The sequence below is a fragment of the Aotus nancymaae genome, unplaced genomic scaffold (assembly GCF_030222135.1).
Source record: "Aotus nancymaae isolate 86718 unplaced genomic scaffold, 86718_ANA_hifiasm-v0.15.2.pri h1tg000081l, whole genome shotgun sequence".
NCBI lineage: Eukaryota > Metazoa > Chordata > Mammalia > Primates > Aotidae > Aotus > Aotus nancymaae.
In genome coordinates this window covers 1666798-1685816 of record NW_026988496.1, presented here as the reverse complement: position 1 = coordinate 1685816, position 19019 = coordinate 1666798, and the positions used below count along the sequence as shown (strand labels likewise).

At 40.2% G+C, this 19019-nt stretch overlaps 1 pseudogene; it reads right to left on the bottom strand.

Moving 5' to 3' along the window:
* Window positions 1-2395: 2395 nt before the first annotated feature.
* On the bottom strand, window positions 2396-5592 carry LOC105732798 (suppressor of cytokine signaling 5-like; annotated as a pseudogene).
* Between the last annotated feature and the right edge of the window lie 13427 nt (window positions 5593-19019).

Genomic DNA, 19019 nt, shown 5'->3' with positions numbered 1-19019 from the left:
AGTTCATCAACAGGAGCACTGTGACTGGCTGGGAGGTAGAGAGCAGATGCTCAAGCCTCCATAGAATATCAGGAAATATCCAAGAAGGCAATAAATGACTACATGGAGAAGGAATAAAAGGTAATATTTCAAAAGACAGCCTTAAAAGAGAGGCTTATAATCTGAGGGTTGAAAGGAAAGGTCTAGAAGCAGTAATGAAGAGTATGAATGATAAGGACTTCTGGGAAACAAAAATTGCAATGATTAATAACTCTCCAGTATCAGTGAGGTATAAGAAAATGGGCACTCATGTATGCTTGGTAAGAAGGTACATTAGAAAAAAACTTTCTGGATAAAAATTTGGCAGTATTTATCAATGTTTTTAAAGTTCATGTCATTTGATTCAGCAGTTCCCAATCCACAAATTTATCCTACAAATATATTCACGTGTACCCAAACATACATGTATTAGCTTTTCACTGTGGCATTGTTTGTAAAACTGGAAACAACCTAAATGTTCGTCAGTAAGGAGATTTGTTCAATAAATTATGTGAGGCTTTCACTCAAGAACCATAGCACTAAAGAGGGCATACCCTGAGAGAGAAGCCAGGTTTCAGTTAAAGCAAGCAAGTGGAGAGAGAATTCGGTGAGGAAATTGAGGGTACAGTAGAGTCTATCTATAATGGAATCAGTTTTCCAGAAAACATAGTATAAATAATTGGCAAGAGAGGCAATAGTTGGTGGATGATTGAAGGTAGAGGAAAGTGTGGAAGAACAGAAGGAAGCCCAAAGGGGTTCAAGACAGAATGAACAGTAAGGCAGATGATCAAAAAAAGCCCTGCAGTATTAATTGGTTTTCAGGTTAACTGGACTCTGCAGCCTAAAATGCCCTTCCCTGCCCTTGAAAACCCAGGAAACTCCTACTCATTCTTTAAATCTCAGATCAAAAACTATCTTTTCTATGAAGCCTTCCCTGATCACCTGTGGTCAAATTATGAACAAGTCCCATAGCAATCCTATTACAGGATTTATTACTTCTGATTAGGAGTATTTAATATGAGGCTTATGGATAGGCATCAGGGAACATGTCCAGGTTTAAAATTTATACAAAATTCTGTGTATATTTGTGCATTTTCTTAGGGGGGAAAGTCCATAGACTTTTTTTTTTTTTTTTTGCAATTTCATGCTGGTAATTTTTCTTTTTTAAAATGTAATCCACTAATATTTTAAGAAAAAAATATTTAAACCAAAAGTTGCATATTAATATTATACACAAACTGAAACACAAGTGACTTTTAGCACAGTGTATACATGCTTACATAAACTCAACTAGTTAACACATTTAAAATAATTTCCATTTAACATATGAAAGCTCTGAAATACATAAAAGCATTAATACTTTCTATAAATCTACAGTTAGAACATCAATTTGCTACAAGTATATAAAAACATCAAGTGTTTCTTAAAGTTTCTAGTTTCCTCCCTAAAACACAATCTTGGTCATAACAACCTAATTGCATATAAAATTTTAAAAGTAAGTTTGGGCTGAGTGCGGTGGCTCACACCTGTAATCCCACCTTTGGGAAGCCGAGGTGGGTGGATCATCTAAGGTCAGGAGTTGGAGACCAGCCTGGCCAACATGGTGAAACCTTGTCTCTATTGAAAAATACAAAAATTAGCTGGGCATGGTGGCGCCTGCCTATAATCCCAGCTACTCCAGAGGCTGAGGCAGGAGAATTGCTTAAAACCAGGAGGCAGAGGTTGCAGTGAGCGAAGCCACATCACTGCACTCCAGCCTGGGAGACAGAGCAAGACTCCATCTCAAGAAAAAAATAAAAAAAATAGGTTTGAGTGAAGTTCTCACTTTGATATATGTTCTCCATAGAAACAACAGAAATTATAAGTGACTTCAATCCCCATCTTGCTTTAAAATGGACAAGTCTTTGGTTAAAGTCCTATATTTGTGGCATTTATTTTCAATTAAGATGGTCCCCAAATCGATAAGTGGTACTGATATATTATTAGTTCACAAGACTTGATTTAATCTTCTTCTAATGTGTGGAAGTTTACAGATACTCATTTACTATAATATGTCATTGATAGTGACATAGTGCTTACCCATAAACAGAGAAATCAATAGATTTATTATTTCTGTCAGTTTTCTATTATAATCTAAACTGTACAATAATTTTCAGTAACTATAGATACTGCTCCACACTATATGTGACTATGATTGATAAGATGTAGAGCATTAAACTTAGAGTTAGCTTATTCTGATAAGTGAATATGAGACTGTACAGTAACTCTACATTAGCTATAGTAGGTTGTTAGATAATGCTTATTTTAAAAAACCCCAAACCATTCTGTTTACAAGAGAAATTATTGCAAATGTATAAAACAGTAGATATACAAGGAGAACACCAAACATACTTTATTAGCACAAAAAAGCAGCCATAACAAGGCACAGCAATAGAAATATACATTAGCAGTCAAAGAGTTAGTGTGGCATACAAATGTAGCTTTTCTTTTTTGTAGCCTTGGCAATTGCCATAGGGATGTAAAATAACATTCTGTAGCAGCAGGTCAGGAAATTATGGATCATTCACCAGTGGTACAGAGCACATTGACAAAAAGACACAAGAATAGATTCGGCTACTTTAGTGCAAAATGTCTAGGACAGAACTGTACATTCAGTTCAGTCACTAAGAAGCAAACACTAGAACTTGATATAACTTCCAAAAGAGCTCACTCAAGTAGTATTACATTCACAATAGTATTCAAGTAGTATTATACTCAACTAGTATTGTAAGTGACAAAGAGGTGTTAAGTAGTTATTTACAGATATAATGGTTGTACAGTACCTTTCAAATCTGCAATTTATGTTTCAGATTTTCCATTGAGAGTAAATTACACTGAAATTCTGTAAATTATACTTAAGCAATTTAGCTATGAATGTTTACAAAAAAGAAATACTGCCATCCAAATTAGTAATTACAGCTCAACAATAATCTAACATCAGCAACCATTGTAGTTACTATTATCTGATTTGTTTGGGCATCTTCTGGTCTCATTTTGTTCATGATTCACAAAATCATTATAGGCACACGAAAAGATCCAACTTTTATGAAACAACAATTAGACTGCCCATCATCAACTTTTTTTTTTTTTTTGAGACAGTTTCCCTCTTGTTGCCCAGGCTGGAGTGCAGTGGCGTGATCTCAGCTCACTGCAACCTCTGCTTCCCAGGTTTAAGCAATTCTTCTGCCTCAGCCACCCGAGTAGCCGGGATTACAGGTGGCCGCCACCACGCCCAGCTAATTTTTTGTATTTTTAGTAAAGATGGGGTTTTATCATGTTGGCCAGGCTGGTCTCAAACTCCTGACCTCAGGTGATCCCCCAGCCTTGGCCTCACAAAGTGCTGGGATTATAGGCGTGAGCCACCACACCTGGCCTGAACACCTGTAGTTCTATCCTCTGTTGTTCCACTAGGCACCACATTTATCTGGATAACAGAAGGCTGCATCTGATACTAACACTAAGCTTACATACTATGTGAAAAAACCTAGCACTGATATGTGTGCTTGCTATAGGTGTACATCTGACGCACATGAAAGCAGACCAGGTTCACACCCTTTGGGGACAGGAGAGTTCACTTTGCCTTGACTGGTTCTCGTTTGAACCAGCGAACCCTAAATTTTTGTTTATAATGATACTCTTTTTTAAAATCCTGTAACATTGATGGTAAAGGGAGCCCATTAATTCCATCATATGTAGTGCACCTGCAGATTACTGTATGACTGACATAGTACAGACTAAAGGGGAAAGTCCTATTTAGTGATACAGTAAGCAATGGTTCAAAAAACATGCAATAACTGGGATCTTTATACTGTTCTTAAAGCCCTGTTACAGTGGAGGAGTGAAATAAGCAGGGGTCATGGGCATCAAAACCAAAGTTGTGATTCCACTGCTCAATTCAGGCCTACAGGGATCTGTTGTAGCCCCAGGAGTTCAAAGAGAAGAGGCAGTCCCCTTGTGCAGCATCCCTGAGCAAGAATGTGTCTCCAGGTTTCACCTCAAAAAGGGCTTCTGTTTCATAATGGTCCATCACTCCCGAATAACAAGGATTCCCTGTAGTCTGAAGTAGTGTATGTAATCAACCTGTGTGTGGACTTCCCAAGCTCCCTGTCTGCTAACATGGACATGTACCTTATGCTGCTTCTGCCTCCATGATGGCAAACACAGAGTGGCTGTATCCTCTTCCAGGTCACAATTAGCATACGGAACTGCACAACTGTCCCCACTTATTTCAGTCATTGTAGGAGCTAACTTTGGTCCCAGTTAATATAATGGATTAACTTGTGCAGTCGCTTCAAATACATGTATTTGTGCATCAGGAGAGGGATCAACCCCTTCTTTTTTTATTTTTATTTTTTGAGAGGGAGTCTTGTTCTGTCGCCCAGGCTGCAGTGCAGTGGCGTGATCTTGGCTCACTGAAACCTCTGCCTCCCAGGTTCAAGCAATTCTCCCAGCTCAATCTCCCAAGTAACTGGGATTACAGGCACGCACCACCACACCCAGCTAATTTTTATATTTTAGTAGAGATGGGGTTTCACCATGTTGGCCAGGCTGGTCTCAAACTCCTGACCTCAAGTGATCCACTCGCCTCAGCCTCCCAAAGTGCGAGGATTACAGGTGTGAGCCACTGCTCCCAGCCTCAACCCCTTCTTCAATACTAAGCCATCTTCTCTTTCTAAGCCTATCTTCTTCATCTTCTGTAGAAACCAAATATGGGGCTGGGAGGCTGAGACAAGAGAATCGCTTGAACCTGGGAGGCAGAGGTTGCAGTGAGCTGAGGTTGCAGTGAGCCAAGATTGCGCCACTGCCCTCCAGCCTGGGTGACGGAGCAAGACTTCATCCAAAAAAAAAAAAAAAAAACCCACAAAGATGGATCATATGCATCAAAAAATGTTGGAATGTGAGCTCATAGGAGCTGTATGCTGTTTAATCAAATGCCATTTTGGGGCTAAATCTGAGCCAACAGGAAAAGGGCATTTCTCCAGCATTAATTCAGAAAGATAGATTTTTCTTTTTTTGGGAAAGAGACGCTTTGACTACTTGTTTTAAGTTCTCATGGGAAAACACAAGCCCACAGTATCCTGCAACCTCTGTCTCAGAGAGCGACTTCCCTACGGTTCTTCTGGAAACGCTGTCCATGTCCTGTATAGAGCTTAGTGCCTCTCTCTCCTTTGAGGTCCACTTTGAGTTCTACCAAAGTTTTTATCAGTATCCAATGAATTCTGGGTCATTGTAACAGGAATGTTTATCTTCCTGCCCCATGGAGCATGTCAAAAGTAGGAATCTCTTCATCCAAGTCTAGTTCCTGGGGTAACACAAGAATCATTATGCTGTTCAATGCTTATTTCAACAATTTGAGGGATTTCAGTGGCACAATGTAGGTTTCTCCTTGAAGAATTCTTTGAACGGCTTAATCCCAGGTGTAAGGCAACATTTTCTCTTAAGGGACTACTTTGTTGCTGAGCAGCTGAGTCTCCTATATTGATTTTTTTTTCTTTTTGACAAGTATCTGTCGGAGTTCATATCCACATTTTCACCACAGCTTCCTTCCTGACTGAAGACATTCTGTCACCTGTATTTGAAGTTCTTCCACATTTTTCCCACTTTATTCACTGATTATAAAAATCATTCAGGGCACGTGGGGCAGCCTCATCCAAGGCATCTGCCACCAGGCGGGGTGGGCAGAGGGCACAGTCACCGACAGGGTAAGTCCACCTGCCTTCTGGTGCGACCTGTCCCCTCCGACTGCCCAGCAAGTGCAGCCTGGCTTCCTCCTGACAGAGCTCAGGGACCCCAGCTCGGCTGCTTGCTCCTGCCAGGCCCGCACCAATTCCCCAGCCACCTCCCCTTCCCCCACTCCCGCTTCCCCTCCCTCCGCAGCCCGTCACTCCCAAGTCCACAAGTTCTTTTGTTGTTGTTGTTGCTGTTGTTTGAGACACGGTCTTGCTCTATTGCCTAAGCTGGAGTGCACTGCAGCCTTGACCTCCTGGGCTTACGCGATCCTCCCACCTCAGCCACTTGAGTAGCAGGGATCACAAGCACACGCCACCATGCCCAGCTAATCTTTTTATTTTTTGTAGAGATGACTCTCACGATGTTGCCCAGGCTGAAGTCCACCATTTTTAATGAAATGCTGGAACACTTATTGTGGTGTAATTTGCTCATCAAACGTTTACTGAGCACTTACTATATGCCAGGCACTGCAAATACAGAGATGAAACAAAAACTCCCTACAATCAAAAAGTTTACAGACCGGGTGTGGTGGCTCAGGCCAATAATCCCAGCACTTTGGAAAGCTGAGGCAAGAGAATCACTTGAGACCAGGAGTTCAAGACCAGCCTGGGCAGCATAATGAGACCTCGTCTCTCCAAAAAAAAAAAATTTTTTTAATAGCTGCAGTGAGGTTAAGGCTACAGTAAGCTGTGGTCCACCACTGCACTCTTGCCTGGGTGACAGCAATACCCTGTCTCAAAAAACCCAAAAGTTTACAGATAAGAAAGAAAGAGAAGTAAACACAGGATTATGAAATAACATAAAACATAAAAGAAGCCTAAATAAAAGGAGAGACATATCATTAATGAAGACCTTAATAAATAGAGGAATATGTTATGTTCCTGGTTGGGAAAATTTAATAATGTAAAGATATCCACTCTCCCCAAATTAAGCTAAAAATTCAACATCATCTCAACTAAAATCTCAACGATTTTTTTTTGGAGAATGTATTGGCTGATTCTAAAAATTCTTGTAGAAGGAAAAGTGAACTAGTTAGGCAAGAAATGTCTGAAAACAACAGTGAAGACTTTCTCTATCAGGTATCAAAATTATGATAAAGCTATAGCAGTAATATCAAAAGTGTGATTTTGGCACAAGAACAAACATCAGTAAAACAAAATGGATGGTCCAGAAACAGATTCATGTGTATAAGTGAACTGGGTATATAATAAAGGTGGCATTTCAAATCATTGGAGAAAGTAAATAGTATAGCAATGATTACCTATTTATTAGGTTGGTGCAAAATAAATTTGCCATTTTTAACGGCAAAAACTGCGATAACTTTTGCAACAACCTAATATTTGAAAAAGCATTAAGTTATAGCAATATTTCATACCATTCACAAAAGTAACTTCTAAACAGTTTAAAGAATTAAAATCAGCCAGGCGTGGTGGTTCATACTTGCAATCCTAGGACTTCAGGAGGCTGAGGTGGGAGGATCAGTTGAACCCAGCAGTTAGACACCAGTCTGGATAACATGGCGAAACCCTGCCTCTTCAAAAAATACAAAAAAATTAGCCAGGCCTGGTAGCACATGCCTGTAATTCCAGCTACTCAAGAGGCTGAGGCAGGAGAATTGCTTGAACCCAGGAAGTGGAGGTTGCAGTGAGCCAAGATTGTGCCACTTCACTCCAGCCTGGGTGACAGAGTGAGACTTCATCTCAAAAAACAAAAAATAAATAAATAATAAATAGGCCAGGCACAGTGGCTCATGTCTGTAATCCCAGCACTGTGGGAGGCTGAGGCAGGCAGATCACCTGAAGTCAGGAGTTTGAGACCAGCCTGGCCAACATGGCGAAACTTCGTCTCTACTAAAAATACAAAAATTAGCTGGGCATGGTAGCGCACGTCAGTAATCCCAGCTATTCGGGAAGCTCAGGCAAGAGAATAACTTGAACCTGGGAGGCGGAGGTTGCAGTGAGCTGAGATCACCCCACTACACTCCAGCCTGGGTGACAGAGCAAGACTCCGTCTCAAAAAAGTAATAATAATAAAAATAAATGAATAAAAGAAGCCAGTCTCAAAAGGTTATATACTATATGATTTCATATGCATAACAGGTTTGAAAAGGCAAAACTATAGTGACAGAAAACAGGCAGTGATTACTGGGAAGTAGCAAGAAAGAGTAGACTATAAGAGAGAACTGGGAATTTTTTGAGGTGATGAAACTATTCTATATCTTTGTTGTGTTAGTTGCTACATGACTGTATGCGTTTGTCAGCACCTGCAGAAATGTATACTCGAGATGAATTTTACTATATATTTAACTTAATTAAGAAATGAAAAAGTGTATAATCCCAGCACACATCCATCCATCCACGCATGTATGAATATACACACACATTAGAAATGTATGAGAACAAAGGAACACATGAGGACATTTTCAGAGGTGACGGACATGTTCATTATCTCGATTGTCGTAATAGTTTCATGGGTGTGTACATATGTCCAAATTCATCAAATTATATGCTTTGAGGATGTGTAGTTTAGTGTACATCAATTATACCTCAATAAAGCTGTAAGGAAAAGGGGGAAAAAAATACATGAGAAGAAAATATAAGTGAATATGTTTAAAACCTTAGAGCAAGAACAGCCATCTTAAGACTCAAAAAACAAAAGCTGGGCCAAGTGCAGTGGTTCATGCCTGTAATCCCAGCACTTTGGGGGCCTAGGTGGGTGGATCACTTGAAGCCAGGAGTTAGAGACCAGCCTGGGCAACATAGTGAGACCCCATCTCTAAAAAAAAAAAAAATTTTTTTTTTTTACTGAGCCAGGTGTAGTGGCACGTGCCCATGGTCCCAGATACTGGGAAGGCTGAGGTAGGAGGATTGCTTGAGCCCAGGAGTTCAAGGCTGCAATGATCTATGATTGTACCACTGTACTACAGCCTGGGTAACAGAGTGAGACAAAAAAACAACAAAAAAGTAAAAGCCATAAAGAAAAAGAATACCATATCTGACTACATCAAAATTTAAAGTTAATAAACATGAAAATATAAATTCACTAATAATCAGAAAACTGTGAATTAAGAGAAGATACCATTTTTTACCTGACATACTAACAAAAGTCTAAGAGATTTATATCAAGTGTTGGCAGGAGTGTAGGGAAATAAGTACTCTCATATACTGTTTTAGTTTTCTTTTTTTTAAATATCATTTCTGGCACAAAAAAGTAGGACTCATATAACATTGTTAGAAGTATTTGGCCTTTTTAAAGAGCAATTTTGCAGTAATAAAATGTAAAATGCACGTACCCTTCAATCCAGTAACCCAGTAATTCTACTCTTTAGTACCCACCTTACAGAAACATTGTCCACAAAAAAGAGTTAATGGCAAAACGATAACCCCAAACTGGAATCTACTTTAATCAGTGCTTTTCAAACTATCTGTGGTGGCCAGGTGCAGTGGCTCACTCCTGTAATCCCAGCACTTTGGGAAGCCAAGGTGGGAGGACTGCTTGAGGCCAGGAATTCGAGACCAGCCTGGGCAACAGAGCAACATCCCATCTCTAGTAAAAAAAAACAAAAATAAAAACTATCTGTGGCAAAAGACCAGGGATTTGGGTGGGTTTTATTTGCTTGTTTGTTTTGTTTGAGACAGGATCTTACTATTTTGCCCAGGCTGGAGTGCAGTGGTATGATCATAGCGCACTGCAGTCTTGACCTCCCAGGCTCAAATAATCCTCCTGCCTCAGCTTCCTGAGTAGCTAGAACTATAAGCACATGCCACCATGCCAAGCTAATTTTTTAAATTTTTTGTAGATATGAGCTCTCACTTTGTTGCCCAGGTTGGTCTCAAGTGATCTTCTTGCCTGGGCGTCCTGAAGTGCTGGGATTACAGGTGTGAGCCACCACGCCTGACCCAGGTTTTGTTTTTGTTTTTGTTTTTGTTTTTTTGGGGTTTTTTTGTAAATTTCCAATCTGTCACGGACTGATGCCTTTGTAGAGAAAAAACAAATTACTAGAAAAGTGATCATGCACTTAGATGTCATGGCCACATGAAATTGCTATAAAAGTTTTTAAATGCCTATCCTCAATTCCTATACTTATCTCCTTTTGGACAGCTGATAGTTCACAACTGGCACCAGTTTGTGGAATACAGTCTGAGTAGCACTGATATAAATGTCCATCAGAAGGTGAGAACTGCTATATGACCCAGCAATTCTACTTATGTATATATACACAAAAGAATTTAAAGCAGAAATGTAAACAGATATCTGTACACCTATATTCATAGTAGCATTGTTCACAACCCACAAAAGGTGGAAACAACCCAGGTGTCCTTGACAGATGAATGGACACACAAAACATGGCATGTATGTATGTATGTATGTATGTTTGTATATACACACACCTTGGAATATTAGTCAACCTATAACATCAATGAACCTTGAACACATTATGCTAAGCGAAATAAGCCAGTTGCGGCCTGGTGCAGTGGCTCATGCCTGTAATCCCAGAATTCTGGGAGGCCAATCATTTGAGGTCAGGATCATTTGAGGTCAGGAGTTCAAGGCAGATCATTTGAGGTCAGGAGTTCAAGACCAGCCTGGCCATCATGGTGAAACCCCGTCTCTACTAAAAATACAACCAGCCAGGTGTGGTGGCGTGCGCCTGTAGTCCCAGCTACTATGGAGGCTGAGGTGGGAGAATTGTTTGAACCCAGGAGGCAGAGGCTGCGGTGAGCCAAAATCACACCACTGCACTCCAGCCTGGGTGACAGAGTGACACTCCGTCTCAAAAAAAAAAAGAAAAGAAGCCAGTCACAAAAATACTATATGGTTCCATTTATATAAGGTTACCTATAACAGCCAAATTCACAGAAACAAAAAACAGAATGGTGGTTGCTAGGGCTAGGAGAGGGGACAATGGGGAGTTATTGTTTTGAGTTTCAGTTTGGAAGATGAAAAAATTCTGGAGATGAATGGTGGTAATGGTTGTATAACAATGTAAATGTACTTAATGCCACTGAAATGTACCCTTAAAAATGGTTAAAATGGTAAATTTTGTCACATGTATATTTACCACAATAATATATGTGTGATATACTTCAACCAAAACATCCTAATAGGTCAAATGTAGAGGCAGATATGAGAATCCAGATGTGTATTATTAAGCCAGACATTAATAAGACTTGTAAAAAAATATATAAAACAATTTTACTCTTCTTTGGAAAAGTTATTTTGCTTTTGCCTTTTTTTTTTTTTTTTTTTAAGACAGAGTCTTGCTCTTTTCGCCCAGGCTGGAGTGTAATGGCGTGATTTCAGTTCACTGCAACCTCTGCCTCCCAGGTTCAAGTGATTCTCCAGCCTCAGTCTCCAAAGTAGCTGGGACTACAGGTGCCCACCACCATGCCCAGCTAATTTTTGTATTTTTAGTAGAGATGAGGTTTCACCGTGTTGGCCAGGCTGGTCTCGAACGCCTGACCTCAAATGATCCACCCACCTCGGCCTCCCAAAGTGCTAGGATTACAGGCATGAGCCGCCAGGCCCAGCTATTATTTTGCATTTTAAAATATTGTTTATGTTAACATGTAATGGGCTTACTACCGTTATTTTTAATGAAAAAACATACTTTTTAAAATTTCTCGGTTTTCTGTTTTTTTTTTGAGACAGAGTCTCACTCTGTCACCCAGGCTGGAGTGCAGTAGTGTATGATCTCGGCTCATTGCAACCTCTGCCTCCTAGGTTCAAGCGATTCTGCCACCTCAGCCTCCCAAGTAGCTGGGATTACAGGTGTGCACCACTATACCTGGCTAATTTTTGTATTTTTAGTAGAGACGAAGTTTCACCATGTTGGCCAGGTTGGTCTCAAACTCCTGACCTTAAGTGATCCACCCACCTCAGCCTCCCAAAGTGCTGGGATTACAGGCGTGAGCCACCACGCCCAGCTGTTATTTTGCATTTTAAAATATGATTTATATTAACATGTTGTGGGCTTACTACCATTGTTTTTAATGAATAAACATATATTTTTTAATTTCTCAGTTTTCTTTTTTTTTTGAGACAGAGTCTCACTCTGTCACCCAGGCTGGAGTGCAGTAGAGTGATCTCTGCTCATTGCAACCTCTGCCTCCCGGGTTCAAGTGATTCTCCCACCTCAGCCTCCCGAGTAGCTGGGATTACAGGTGTCCACCACCACACCCAGCTAATTTTTGTATTTTTAGTAGAGACCGAATTTCACCATGTTGGCCAGGCTGGTCTCAAACTCCTGACCTCAGGTGATCCACCCACCTTGTCCTCCCAAAGTGCTGGGATTACAGGCTTGAGCTACTGCGCCTGGCCAGTTTTAATTTCATTGAATAAAGAGAGCCATATGCCTACATAAACAAATTCTGTTAGGAATGTGAAGGGGTCCTACAATCAAAATGTTTGAGAACCACTGCATTAGAGAAACTCTGTCATGTTCAGGAATGTTCATAGAAGTACCACTTGTAAAAGCAAAACATTGAAAAAATCTAGTAGTCTATCAATAAGAAAATGGTTAAATAAACTATTTGATAGCCATACTATGGCATAATACGTCACTTTTTTCAAAAATAAGTAAATCTGGCTGGGTGCAGTGGCTCACACCTGTAATCCCAATACTTTGGGAGGCCAAGGCGAGTGGATCACTTGAGGTCAGGGGTTTGAGACCAGCCTGGCCAACATGGGGAAACCCTGTCTCTGCTAAAAAATAAAATAATATAAAAAGAAGTAAATCTAGATGTACCAAAATAAAAATATTTCCAAAAGACTGAATGAAAAAATTTGTGGGATATGTACAGTAGGGTATACTTTTTGTTAAAATAAAAATATAACACAATGTATTTTCTATGATAACTAGAAAAAAAGACTTGGAAGGCTACCAGGATACACACCAAACTGTCAACAGTGGTTACTTTGGGGAAGAGGGAAAAAGGACTAGGATTGTGGGTAATGGCCAAGTGTTAGCTCCATATATGTATACTGTTTTGATTTTTTTTTACGAGAATGTACTGGTGTAATTAAAAATAACTAGAAAAATAAAAGCAACGAGGTCAAGCCGACTGACATTGAGGAAGAAAGGGGACTTTCTGAGTCCGGGCTGTGAGGGCTAATGTATTTACTACAGTGGTCTTAGAGCTGATGAATCCAGGAAGGCACCACAATGGGTGAAGTAGGCAACAGAGGTGGTGACTGGCTGAAATGGTGGTGGCCACCTGGATGGCAGAACTTTTTGGGTCACATACCTCCTGCTCCCTTCTTGAGACTTAATACGAAAAAGGCCTTCACAGCCGCAGACTGCAGCCTCTCCCCCTTCCGCCGCGAATCAGGTCACAATGCTGGCGGTGAAGAACTTCACCCTGATGCCCGCAAAGTGTTATCCCATTCCCTGGTTCCTGATCCCCACTCCCCAGGCCCAGGCCCACGACTTCAACGGCCCTATCCCAGGGAGAGCCCCGGGCTGGCGTTTGTGGAAGGAAACCGGCAGGCTAAGGCAGGACCTTCCTAAGGGCTGGACTAGCGGACTACGGCCTCAGTTGCTGCGGCACAACCGGAGACATTCTGAAACTTCAGAAACGTGACCGGGGTAGAGGATACCTAGGTTGCAGGAAGGCGCAATTACCAAATTAGGGCTCTGGAGCTCGGAGGAAATACGCTGACAGCTCCAGGCGCGCGGCAAACCTCGCTTTCTAAAGCAGTGCCAGTGTTCCTATTGGTCTTCCATTAGAGCCAACCAGCAGGTTTCCCTGTGGCCCACCCCTCAACTAAGAGGCCAATCAGGAGAGGGTATGTGCTTCCTATTGTGTATGACAAGTTTGTGCTTCCCATTGCGTACCACCAATTAAAGCTTGCTCATTTCTGACTGACACACGGACAGATAACCAGAAGGCCTCGTAATCTGACCCCTTATTACAGTCACCATTAGGATCTTGGTCCCCATCCTTGTTCTGTCCCTGCCTAGAATCTAAGATACGGATCTAGGAGAAATAACTAAACGGGGGTCCAAGCTGCAGGGATGGTGGCTCAAGAGACAAAGTAATATTTCCTCGACTATAAAAGCAGGTTGGCCATGAGGTCAGAAGAGCCTGTAATTGAGCTGTCAGTGCTGCTCTGGGCTTCACCTCAAGTAGTGCCAATCTGAAAAAGCCTTTGTGAGAGCGCCTCAGGTAATGTTGCTTTGTCACCAGGCTAATGATTTCATCTTCCCCCAGAGTCAGATGGGAGAAACTTACAAACACTCAGGGCCTTTAAGTGTGATGGTTTATTTATGGTGAAAAGTGGTCAGTATCCTCAATTAGTGGCAATAGATACCGCCTCCAGAAGGACCAAAAGTACATGTGTGGGGAAACTAAAACCTGACAGTGGTATCATTATAACTAAATGTACCAGAAAATGCAAATTAAAACTATGGAATACGATTTTCACCAAATAGTTTGGTTAATTATCAATTGTTTAAATTTTTACCACTTTTGGCAAGGAAACTTTTTGTGAACAGAATTTCCCCACTTTGGGTGGGGAAACATTCTCATTTGCTGTCACTGGAAGCCTAAACTGCACTCTTTAAGCAGGCAATTTCACTTTAGCTATTAAAATATAAAATGAGGCCAGGCGGAGTGTCTCATGCCTGTAATCCCAACACTTTGGGAGGTTGAGGCAGGAGAATCGTTTGAAGCCAGGAGTTCAAGACTAACTTGGGCAACAAAGTGAGACCACCCCCTCCCGTCTCTACACACACACACACGATACACACAGTAAAAGGCACACACATTTTGACCAAGCAATTCCTTCTCTCAAAATCTATCCTACAGAAATACTTATACACTGGAGCAAGGTTATATGTAGCATTAGTTATAATAGTGAATGGAAACACATTTGCATCAATAGGTGAACCATTAAATTGTGATACAACCATACCATGAAATGTTATGCAGCCATTTTTTTTTAAATGGGGTAAATTTCCATGTATTAATGCAAGAGGAAGTCAGAATACAATGCAAAGTGAAAAAAAGTTGCAAAACAGTACATATAATATCCCATTTTGTTTTTTTAAAAAAAACCCTATATACAAATGTGTGGGTATTCATATACGTATATATGTGTATATTAATATATAAACACACACAGAACATCTGGGAAGACACACACCAAATTAAGTTATTCTTGGAAAATGGGAGTGGTGAGAGAGACTAAGGAAGAATCTTTCACTTTTTACTTTATACATTTATGTTTTGTTTGAATTTTGTCAACATTAATAATTTTTGAATTTTTATCACCACAATAAAACATTTTAACAAAATAGGCACTTTTGTAATCAGATCAATAAAGTTATAATGTATGTGTTTTAAATAAAAATAACTCCATGGGGGTTGCATGCAGTGCTCATGCCTGTAATCTCAGCACTTTGGGAGGCCAAGGCAGGCGAATTACGAGATCAGGAATTAAGAGACCAGCCTGGCCAATAGGGTGAAAAACCATCTCTACTAAAAATACAAAAATTAGCTGGGCATGGTGATGCGTGCCTGTAGTCACAGCTACTAAGGAGGCTGAGGCAAGAGAATCACTTGAACCTGGGAGGTGGAGATTGCAGTGAGCTGATATTGCACCACTGCACTCCAGCCTGGGCGACAGAGCAAGACTCCGTCTCAATAAATAAATAAGTAATTCCAAGGGGTGACTACTTCATTTTAAAATTTCAGCTAGAAGACCTAGGATACAATTAGGACAACCGTAAACCAAATCAACTCTGAGTTTCAATGGGAGTATACTCATGACTTGATACAACAGGATGTGGGCAAACAAAATCTCATCAGGATTAAGTGAAGAATCGTTCATTTCTGGAAGAGAAAACTAACTACACTATAGCAAACTCCATCATATGCAGGAAAAATTGTGCTTTCACCTTTTTGGTGGCATCATCTCCAATGTTTACTCAATTCCTTGGCTAGGATGGGAAATCATAAAAAGTCAGAAATTTAAGATACCTCAGAGATCATTTAGTTAAAATCCCTCATTTAGTCAAAATCCCTTCAGAAAACAGGCCCAAAATGGTGAAGCAATTCAACTAAGGTCCTATAGCTACATAGCCAACTTTAGAAGTCAGGTTTCTATTCCAGACCTGGTACTCTTTTGTTTCTTTTCAGATCTTCCTGAGTCTTCAGTCTGATGATATATTATGAAATATTTTTAAATTTTATGATTAGACATCCCTATATTTAAATTTTATAAAATGCATAAACAAAATTAAAATGTATATGCCTCCGTTAGTACAGATAATGAAAAGTTCACTGTATCTAAACAAAAAAACATTATGGTATAACAATCTCTTGAAAAGTAATACATAAATCAATCAGGCCAGGTGCAGTGGCTTACGCCTGTAATCCAGCACTTTGGGAGGCTGAGGTGGGTGGATCACTTGAGCTCAGGAGTTCAAGACCAGCCTGGTTAACATGGTGAAACCCCGTCTCTACTAAAATATAAAAATTAAGTGGGTGTGGTGGTACCATGCCTATAGTCCCAGCTACCTGGGAAGCTGAGGCAGGAGAACTGCTTGAACCTGGGAGGCAGAGATTGCAGTAAGCTGAGATCACACCAGTGCCCTCCAGCCTGGACAACAGAGCGAGACTCAATCTCAAAATATATATGTATATGTACATGTATATATACATATATCAAATGCTCTGTGAATCTAACTGTATTTTACTGTTTACCTAAGAACTACTGTTTTATCCTAATTTCTAATTGTTCTTCAACTGGCACTGCCTCTTAACCCTTTACCTTCATTTTCTTTATATCAAGTAGTTGATGACCTATATAAAAACACTTAAAACCACCATAGGAAACACCTATTTAAAGGAAGCCTGCAGTGATTTAAAGAATTCTTTTGCGACGTTGGCAATTATCCCTGGTTTGTCTGTTTTATAGAGAATGAGTTCTCTGTGTTTAAACGCATAGACAGAGAGACAGGGTATGGAAAGAAGAAATAAAACAGGCAACAACTAGTTTTTGTACAAGCAAGTAAAAAAAGAAGACAAGAATGATGGGTGGTGGGTAGTCAGGAAGGGAGTGGCAGAGAACCACATGCTAAACTCGTCACAAAGAGTTTATATTTTAAAAGTAAACTCAAATACTAAGATATATAAATGGAATAACAACTACCTAACCTTCAGGCTGTAATTAAAGTGTTGTCCAATTTAAGACTCTACTACTTGAGGACATGTGAGGGCCTTAGAGAGATTTCAGAATAATAAAAAGATAAAAGGGTTAAAAATGAGCCAAGTAAGGAAAAATTAGAACTTATTATATCTAAGAAGAGAATACTAAGGATGATTCAACAGTTTTCAAGGATATGAAGAAATATCCATTTCAGTGAACAGCTGTTCTACATTTCCACAGAAGAAAATAATTTTACTTATATTATTACAGCATATATCTCAACACAGAAGTGTCTCATCCGGAGAAGCCTGAATGTTATCCACCTCTCCCACCTTTACTAGCTTAATTCCTTGTCTCAAATGGGCCAAAGGGTAGATAAGTCATCTTTGGAATGTGAAGATTTAACACTTCTTTTGGGTCTAGCTATGTTCAAAATTTTTCATTAGCCTCTGTCCCCCAGGTTCCAACATAAGGTTAAGCCCTTTCTGCACTATAGATAAAGGGGATTAATTAGCAGTAAACATGCAGATACCTGTGTAAACTTAAATTCCTTATAAAAGAAAAGTATGCCTTTCCTCAGTGTTAATGGGTAAGAGGGCTTGGATTTAGGGTTCTTGCCCGACCCAGTTACTGTGCCAAAATGGCCAATTTGACATCCAAGAGAGATTTACCTGGTCTGATATTTTTTTAAAAAAGACTAGACAACTAACCAGATGTGCGTGAACCTCTTACTTTGTCTCCAGCATTTTCCTGTCTTATATAGACATCTCTTCATTTTGTTTTGAGGCTGGAGTACAATGGTACCAACATGGCTCACTGAATGGCTCACTCCTCAACCTTCTGGGCTCAAGCAATCCTCCTGCTTCAGCCTCCCAAGTAGCTGGGGCTACCGGCATGCACCACCATACCTGGCTAGTTTTTCAATTTTTTTTTTTTTTTTCTGTAGAGATAAGATCTCACTCGGTTGCCCAGGCTGGTCTCAAACTCCTACGCTCAAGCAATCCTCCCACCTCAGCCTCCCAAAATGCTGGGATTACAGGCATGGGCCAGCACACCCAGTTAGACATCTCTTCAGCAGAGCTCCTAAGGTCTACAAAGAAAGAGAATGTAATATCATATTTTACTTGTACCACAACCACTCCACCCTACTCCCAGCCCAGGTGTTAGCATAGGATCAGACACATAGAAGATTATCAGCACTTATTAACTGTTATCTGTCCAAATTTTTGTTAACATTTTATTTTATAGCTGCTTTTTCTAGTTATTCTGCAGTTCATTCTCTAACACTGATGCCTATGAAGGATGCATCTCTCTTTATCCTTCCTTTCCTTTATTTCACGGAAATACCTATTCTTCCCTATCTTCTAAACCATTTTTAGTCATCTCATTAATGAACTACCAAAAACAACTTCCTGACAGCCCCCACTCTTCTACTTTGAACCAAATACTGCTAAATAACATTAATTTTACTTTTTTTTGTTGTTTTGTTTTGGAAATTTTTTGTAGAGACAGTGTCCCACTCTGCTGCCCAGAGTGGTCTCAAACTCCTGGGCTCAAGCAATCTTTCTGCCTCGACCTCCCAAAGTGCTGGGATTACAGGCATGAGCCAACCACATCCAGCTTTAATTTGCTAATGTCTGAACACATCACTTTCTATATCTTCTTTCCATGCTGAACTACATTAAAACTAGCTTTGATTTTCTAAATCACAAGACTGCTACCTCCCCTCATTCCAGCTCTTGCCAAAACCCACCCTGTGTAGGGAAACCATTTCAGAGCTCATTGGTCAGATGAATATCCACCCACCAAAAGTTTTGAGAGTTCACCCACCTTTCTGCCTGTATCAAATTTTATTTGGAAAAAAAGAAACAGTGTCAATTGAGGTAAAAAGCCTATAGAAGAAATAATGTTTGTTGGTGTTGTGTGGGTGTGTCAGAGGATGAGCACATGCATGTGTGTTTATGTACACATATTACATATGCACGCACACACACACACACACACACACACACATATATTATAAATATATTCTGCCCAAATTAGCACAAACCCACAAGCTTAAAAACCAAATCTGCTAA